Below are 8,970 nucleotides of genomic sequence, written 5' to 3' on the forward strand. Positions count from 1 at the left end.
AAAGAACCTTGGTTTTGGGTGAACTACTATGTTGATGCTTTGGTCTGTTTGTATGGTCATAATTCATTTTGAAAGAAAATGAAAATGGCAAATTTACATGCTTTGACACAGGAACATTGGATTCAACAGTGGTTTAACTAGAGAGTCTTTGTCCATGTATGACTAAGGGAGAGCTTGGAGCCGAATAAATATTTTCTTCAGTTCTATGATAAGTAAAATCAAAAGCTTTGTAGTGAAGTGATATAAAAAAAAATGGAAGGGTGAATTAACATGTATATTTTTAAATGTGTATGTCAAATCTGTGTGTGTGAAAAGTAAGAAAAGGTTGTGGGTCATTTTCCCCCTTTCGTTTTGTCAACTCAAGAAGCCATGGCTGCTCAGCTAATAAACGGTCTTTGAAAAACATTTTCTTCTAATAGAAAGAATGGTAAAAATATTACTTTCTCTAGTTTAAAATATTACAATCCTTTTTTATTATTAGAAATGTGATTGTGCATTAAGAAACAGAGCATACTATGAAGGCTTCATTGACTCAGTACTTCAGTACTTTGATTTATTCAACGTACCCCCACTCAAAAACATTTCAAATAAAAGTCTAGGCTTTATCTTACTATTATTTCACACATTTTTCGATAATTTATTGTTTACGAATAATATTTGTAATCTGAATAAAAAATGTTAACTTTTCTGTCTTATTAACGGCACTAAACAACACGATTCACTTTTCCCCCTCAATTAAACGAGAGCGCTATTTCTATTGTTCTCGTCGCGGTAGTTTTTTCTGCCTGTCAAGGCCTTGTGTAGATATTGTTCCGGGACATTGTAATCGTTGAGCCGGGTAACATTTTCAATTTTGTTAGATATTTTATTTTCATATCATTTTTGTTTTGTGGATAAATTAGATACGCATAATGTTTCGAAGTGTTATTTTTAAATATTTTATAAAGTGTTTGTCTCAGTTTTTGTTTATCTAGTGATTTATTTTATGTTGTTTTTTGTTTTTTTTATTCTACGGATAATTTCCGAATTGTTATATTTTGAATTATTTTGTAAGTCGTATATATCTTTGGCATTATGTACGATCTGACTTAAACTCGAGTAGCTGTTTTATTTATATTTAAACATTGATTTTGTCTTAGTGTTATCCGGTCAAGTTTGATTATCTTTTTAAGTTATTAATATTTTTGTTACCAATTTTGTAAATTGTCTTCCCTTCTTTGCCTTCAGCTCCCGGGATTAGAACAGACTGTTTTGTATTTAGCTGTAGGCTAATTATTTTAATTCGCATCTAGGAATATATATATATATATTGAGCATAAATGCGACGGAAATCGAACACGATTTAATACATTGTACACTAGCTAGGGTTTGCATATTTTAATTTAGAAAATTAATACCTTTTTCTTTTTATTTTTTTTCAATTCTTTTCTTTCCCTTTTATAGGCCTTACGGCTTCATATTAATGGTAATTTACAGTTGTATTTTACAGCAGGCCCTTTTGGTTTGCAAACTGTGGGTGGTAGCACGTCTAATCCTACTAATTCTGCAAGTTCTGTTTATTGATGTGCAAGCAAAACTTTGGAGGACAGGATGCATAAATTTGAGAAACATTTGGATTGCTTGAAGCAGTACCAAAATGCAGAAAGTGTCGAGAATGCTCTTAAGAACGTAAGGATTTTAGCCGGTAGACCTAAGTTAATAGCCCCAATTGTTTTGTTAGCTAGTTTAGAGGTCCTTATTCACCGTGTCGTAAAAGCTGGCCTCAGTGACACCGAGTACTATAGTAGAGCACTTCAGGCATGTCGACAGTTTGAAGACAAACCGGCGTGTGTAATCTTTGCCTAAAGTTGCTTGGGTCAACGAGGATGAGAAAATCTCAGCAACTATAGCAGAACGGGAAACAATAAAAAAAAGTACTATATGAGATCTAAAGTAGCGCCTAAGCCGGAGGCAAGGGAAAGTCGGGCAGTTAACGTGATTGACCAACGTAATGCACTTTATGCGCCGATCTTATCAACGATCATCGCGTGGTGCCTGTTTTGGTATATTAAAGATACTGCGCATTATGTAAATAATTATCATAATTTGAAGAAAGAGTAGTCTGACATTTACATTTTGCATGCCTCTTAATTTTTTGTATTTTTTTTATATTTTGACAATTTTTTCTATTTAGATTCCAAAAAGGGTATAATCCTTTAGTGGCTTGAGTCATGCGGAATGAAGGTTTGAAGTCTTTCTCTCTGTAATTGGCTATCATTTCTTTTCTCTTGTGGAAAGATTCTGCTAAAAGATTCAGGTTTAATCCAACGATTCCTGTTTGAGAGACAAAAATCAATTTTTATTTAATCCTTGGGCAGTGTTCATGATAAAATAAAGGAAAATCTGGAAAATTACAGAGATCCTCTCAAACCACCATTCAAACTTGCAACATCTGAAAATGTAGCCTCTGGTCCTGATTTTGATTTTGAAAATTTACCATTTCGTGACCCAGAAAGTTTTCAAGCTGGAAATTTGCATAAACATTTAGATGAATGAGAGACAGTTGATCCTGGAAATGAAATATTAGTTTGGTTAGAAAATGGTGTAAATGTGATTAAATTATTCAAACGTTTTGAGAGTAAAGGAAAATTTTACAATTCAGACAGCCCCCTCTCCCAAAAGAATATAACAGAGTGAAGATCTGTTCCTGTTACCTTTCATGGCCGTGATCAATAAGCAGACGTACGACTGGTTCTTTTATTATTCAGCAATCACAATATAACAGCAACGTACAAACAATAAGAGGAGAGAAAGAGTCAGAAGCCTCCATTCTTGAGGGCGAACCCTCTTGAACTTAAATCTCTTAAGTTCTCTCTTTATTAAGTTCCTTCTTAGTCCTCTTTTCTAAGTTCCCTATCTCCCTATATATACTAACTATTATGTAAAACAACTATGTATTAGTCAAACCCCCTGTTCATGTCTATGTTATGATTGATTCATTATGTTTATTTCCTCCCTTTTAATTTGTCATTTATTTATTGAAATTACCCTCTTAATTGTAAATGAACCTGTACAACTACCATTTTCCTCATGCACCTTTGTCATCTTAATGGTTGTTTATGTATATGGATATGTCATGTGTACATGTAACACCTTTTTGATTTGTACAAGTATGTGGTTAATATTTGTTTTGTTATCTGTTGTCCGCATTGGAATTTCATTATGTATTGAGAGTTATTTTGTACCTGTTCTCATGTTTTGTATAGTTATTTTACCCCTTATACATATTAATTTAATCAAAAGTTCACATAAGAAAATATCAAAATCTCAAAATGTCCATGCACACTCCTCCCTTTCTCAAAGACTAACATTATTTAATCAAGAATGTCTAACCACTGTCCTATCACAAGAATACTTTCCGAATTCTTCCATTTGTAATAATTATATTGATTTCATAAAAACTACCCGGTTAAATAGATTGAGAAATGGATCAATATCTGTTTGGGGTAAAGTTGGTAAATTCGACCCCCTCATTTAGTTCTATCCCTGACCATTGAACCTTCAAAGCCAAGGCTTTGCCACGATGGGAGATTTCTTACCCTTTGCATAGTTAACAGGCCCTTCATGTTGGATACACTTAAGGATCTTAGATAAGTACCTAAAGATGTTATCTTACTTATATATATGACAGGGCAGGGTACGACCATGCTTAGCTAGACCAGGAGTCGAGAAAGAATTTTGGAGTACAATTTGGAGGTTGGTTTCTATTCTTCAACATAATTGCTTTCAACTTTAAAACGAGTGTCTATATTTACCATTCGATCAGTCTTGCTATATTGGTCACTGTAGGAGGCTACGTGTGACAAGTCAACAGTATATTGACAATCGGGTGATTGCAGAATTTGCCACCCTTTCTAGTCTTGATGGCAGGTCAAAAGCGCTAAAAAGTTTGTACATCGTACATGTACGTCGGTTCTTTAGGTTATTACATCGGTCTAGGGAATCAGTTTTTGAGCCGTGCCTAGTGTTAACAAATACTCCGTTTTCTTATCAGGAAGCAAACAGGCTTTTGTTTTACAGAATCCACTGGCATACAAAGAAATGATTTTGTTCTTCTAAGATAGTTTTTGTTTGGTCGCAGAAGTTTGTTTCTTTAAAAACGCTGTAATGGTTTGTAGGAAAATGCATATCTTTCATGTTGGCCGTCCCTGCGGCAAGACTTTATACTTGAAAGGCTAATTTGGCCATTGGTAGGGCAGCTAAAACAGTCGACCCGTGTGTGTTGATGGGCGTTTAAAAGCGGAAACAGGTCACTGATCATTTTTAGATAGCTTCAAGAGTTTTGTTCCTTGGAGGCATGAGAAACCTTTGCACTGGGAAATGGTAGATAGCTGGAAGGGTTTTGTTCCTTGGAGGCAGGATAAACCTTTGCACTGGGAAATTTTAGATAGCTGGGAGGGCTTTGCAAGTGAACATTGCGACTGATGCGTCACTTTATAAGTGGGGAGCAGTGGTATACGATAAGCAAGTTTAAAGTGATTTCTTTGAATCGGGGATAATAGAACAATGCATGTCAAAGAAGCAGAGGCGGTTAAGAACACCCATCTCTATGTCGGACAAATTTGAAAATCACAGGGTTGATGTGTTCATTGATAATCAGGTGATGATCGCTTCTTTGGAGAACTGTGGAGGAAGATGTTTTGATCTTAATGAAGTCTTTAAACAAATTTTTAAAATTTGTAAATCTAATAATATTGATCTACATATGATGTATGTCCCTTCACAATGCAACTTAGCTGACTACCCGTCTAGTGTTGACTTTTAAGGATAGCACTTTGAGTCCAAAAGCTTAATAGTTGGTTCAGAGAAGATTCGGACCACATTCTGTAGATCTTATGGCCCTGAACTCCAGTGCTAAGATTGGTGATGATGGAATGGTTCTAATGGGTGTTCTTAACCGCCTCTGCTTCTTTGACATGCATTGGTCTATTACTTTTAGTGGAGTCCGAGTTGCTCACTTACTTTTGCGACTTTGTATGTATTATTTTAGTAACTTTATGTTCTTTGTTGTGTATGTCTGTTTCCCATTGCTGGTCTTTGTCCCTGGATTACATTCTTTTGATTTCCGCTATAACCTTGGTTCCCTTGATTACTCTTTCTGAGACGCTTCACGCCTGATGGTTCAAATGCCTATGTTTTCCCACCTTTTGGCCTGATACCTCCTGTTCTAAGCTTTCTTGTTGAGCAGAAACCGAAATGTACTTTTGTTTTTCCCGAGTTATCACCTATCCCGCCATGGTGGCCAACACTCGGTTTTTTTTTTGTTTTTTTTTTGTTTTGTGAAGGATTCTTTTGTGTTAGGTCTTACAGCAGACGATTCTATTATATTAGGTCCATCAAAATTTACTTTCGATGGGTTGGTTTAAGTTATAACTTTTTTGCAGCGAAGTTTGTTTTTCTAATTTTTGATGTCATATGGAGTTTCTATAATTTGGAAACCAGCCTCTCCATGTCCAGCTTGCACTTACCCTAACGACGAGGATGAAAAGTTTTGTCATTCTTGTGGCTGTGTTTTAGCCGGTTGAGGGAGCCCCGGATTTGATATGCGAGGAACGCATCAGAGCTTTGGATAATTTGATAGAGGACACCCCATATTGTAAAAAAGTTAGTGCCCTGGAAAGAGAATTTTCCGAGTTTCTATTGGACAAAAGTATTGTACTAGCTGCACCAGATGATATTAGAAAATGTCTCATTTTAAGATTCTAAAGGAGTCTCAAATTTATTAAATTAATTGCTCAAACTTAAATTGCTCAAACTTATGTGAAATTGGCATCTTCAACTGTACAGTTGCGATCACTTTTAACCTCTCTTAAATTCTGTCAGAATCTGTCATGAAAACTGTTCTACGACAGTAGAACAGAAATCTTGACAGATTCTGACATAGGCTGTCCTGGGTCAGGACACATGTTGCCCTATTCCCTGACAGATCCTTACAGAAACTGTCGTGGGTCGTGACAAAGAAATACGATAAGCTGTTACAAACTATCATACCCATGGACAGCTTCTGACACTATATCTGTGTGATGTAATTTTGAACTAGAAGTTCGTAATTAATAATGGAAACTGTGTGACTAACGTAAATTAGCAAATTAAATCCGACCAAGAAAAAAAAAACTTCATTTCAAAATTTACATTGAATTTCAAATTATATAGAGCTCGTCGTGATCATCGATCACTCGATCGTGGTTCATTTTCCAATATTTGTCGCACAAGGCCAAGTCGCTCATCGTTCAAAAAATATCATTGTTTACATGTATATTTTTTAACATTCTGTCATATACCTGTAATTAAATTAAATCATTTAATTATAAAATTAAAGGTCTGTGTTTCCGTTCTAAGTGTAAACAAGGGAACCGATAACTTTCATATGTTTGGTAATTCTCACGAATATCAAGATTGACAAAATAGATTTTGAGTGAAAGTACTTTTGAGTGAAAATAACATTAGGCTCACACATCATTCTAAAAAGTGTTAAAATTGACAGCTTTAGCATTAAATGGGTGACTGTTACCTATATATTTCGGTCAAAATTCTTTAAAATGCCATTTTTTGCAAAGAATATGAGTGCGAGCACTTCCAATTTACCTATACGGTCTTAAATCAATGTAGAAAATGTAAATATTAGTTTCATATTAGTGACTCAGACACCTTATTTAATTGAAAATTCTAAAAATTTGCTTTGTAAATTCATCAAAAAAATCTCTCCATTCATGACATACATGTACCCAAGATTAACTCTTGATGCATGTATAAAGCAGGTTTTTTGCTCTATTCTGTCACTTTCATATGCATAAAATAAAGAAGTACTACTCCAGAAACAGGTATTTTACTTCTATCAAAAGACTTTATATTACTAATCTCATATAGTCAATGATTTTAAAACATGTTCACCTTTGTCCTTTATGGGCTAATTTATCTAATACAATATAATTTTTTTTAAAATTTTTAACAAACTTGATTCTTTTTCTCAAGTGATAACATTCTGTCAAACAACATTTTGTACCATGGACCATTAACTGTGTCCCTGTGTAATTATCTTGATATCTGAATAGCAGTTCTTTAATTAGATTTTGGGAATCCCCATTCTATTTGTTTACCAATTTTCCCGCCAAAAAAGTCCAAATGGCATAAGTGTAAACAAATGTCAACCACTTTCTTTTACCAATTCTTTCATTTCGAAGTATTTAGACACTTCCTGATGGAATAATCATTGTTAATTGGATTTAATTTATTCTGTTATTAGGTAAGTCTGTTTCTGAATGTATTACATGGTTAAACAGGGCTGTGAAACTTGTGTGTAACCACGTGCACATGGTTTTAGGTTACAGACCACCGATTCAACCAATGAGCATTTGGAACGTAGGCAAAAATAGTCCTACGCAGAAATTACCCCTGTTCCTCATAGTGCTGTGAAAAAAGTTCTCATCTTATTTAAAAAATTTAAACAGTTTCTGAAAGGAAAAACATTTCTGTACATTTTATAGGTGCATTTTGCTTCTTGTGATGTGAAGCGTAATCTCCATAATGATTTCTAAATATACCCCTATCTTGTGAAAACAATGGGATTTCCCATGCTATTTATAGACACTTCACTTCCGGTGACCAGTACTGCACTGCAAGTCTGCTAACCTCACATGCCATTCTGAGGATTATGAGCTGACATATGTAGAATCATGCTGATATATAGTCCTCTGCAGGTTAAAGTTAAGGTAAAGTCCAGAGAAGCCATTGAATATTGTCAAATTTGCATAGAAGCCTATGGGAAGTGGAATTAGTGGTTTCTAGCCATTAATTGTTTTTACCTTCGACCAGATGATATGAATTTTGATTGGCTCAATAATATATTTACATTTGATTGACACCTCCCATGAGGATACTGTCAGTCACGGTCGCCTGGTCTAATTACCTTTAATTGCCTTCAGTCGTAAATCGGTCATAGTCAATCAACTCTGACCAGGTATCAACACAAAACTTGAAAGAATATCCGTTGCTGATAAACTTCCTATCAATTTTAATATACAAAACCTAGGCGCCAAGAAAATCGCCAACTGGCTTTTTTGTCACCAGATAAAATAAAAAATCGCAAATTGCGACATTGGCAAAGCCCAGCGCAACCCCAGATGCTATTTCACACGAGCAGGCCATATAGCATCGTGTTGTTAAACAGGCGACACCTATGTTTTATGTAAAAGCCAATTCTATTCCACAGAAATTCATCTTGCGAACAGGTAAAGTGTTTTTAAACTTTAGTTTTTTGCAGGGATAGGGCCTCTGATTTTGGATAAATTTTCAACTTTAAAGATTCGGCGCTTACATGATGATTCTGGTTGTGAGGTTACCCATACGGTTAGCAACTCCGAACAATTGGTGAAAAAAAATCTGTTTTGAGATTAGTTCATTCTGTTTGCAATTAGGAATTTCGTGGCAGGTGCTGCAGAGATGGGTATTGATTTAAAGTCGGGATATTTATTTTGCATTTTGGATGGAGTTTTGAATAGACGAGGGAGAGACCTCCCATAGTTTTAGGAGGTTGTGCGGTTTCTTAGCCGTTTCTGGTTTTGGCAACACTGAATATATTATGGACCATTTTGGTTGGTATTCCAAGGGTAGCTTTAATATGTATACTAGATTAAACAAAATGGCAGAGAAAAGTTCAGTGGGTAATTTCTTTAAATCTTTGTGTTTATGATTTCGTGATGTAAACAGGAGTATTGATGCAATATTGTCCAACATGGTACTATATTTTTGTACCACTGTTTTTCTTTGTATGTAATTAAAGTTGGTTTGTTTTGATTTTATTTGTTAGCTGGTGATAAGGCGTATCTATAAAATGCCGTTTATACCTTTCAGTTACAATATTATAAATGATATGCTGTCAATCCGTAAAAACGCACTCTTTGCAGTAAAAAATGCGGATATTTCCACTAAGCA

General features: G+C 34.9%; 1 pseudogene; it reads left to right on the forward strand.

Annotated features, from left to right (window-relative positions):
• Positions 1-1,590: 1,590 nt before the first annotated feature.
• On the forward strand, positions 1,591-4,464 carry LOC148624195 (uncharacterized; annotated as a pseudogene).
• The last annotated feature ends 4,506 nt before the right edge of the window (positions 4,465-8,970 follow it).

Source organism: Perna viridis, chromosome 2 (assembly GCF_037379345.1).
Source record: "Perna viridis isolate PV_CMFRI_1.1 ecotype Kerala chromosome 2, ASM3737934v1, whole genome shotgun sequence".
Classification (NCBI taxonomy): domain Eukaryota; kingdom Metazoa; phylum Mollusca; class Bivalvia; order Mytilida; family Mytilidae; genus Perna; species Perna viridis.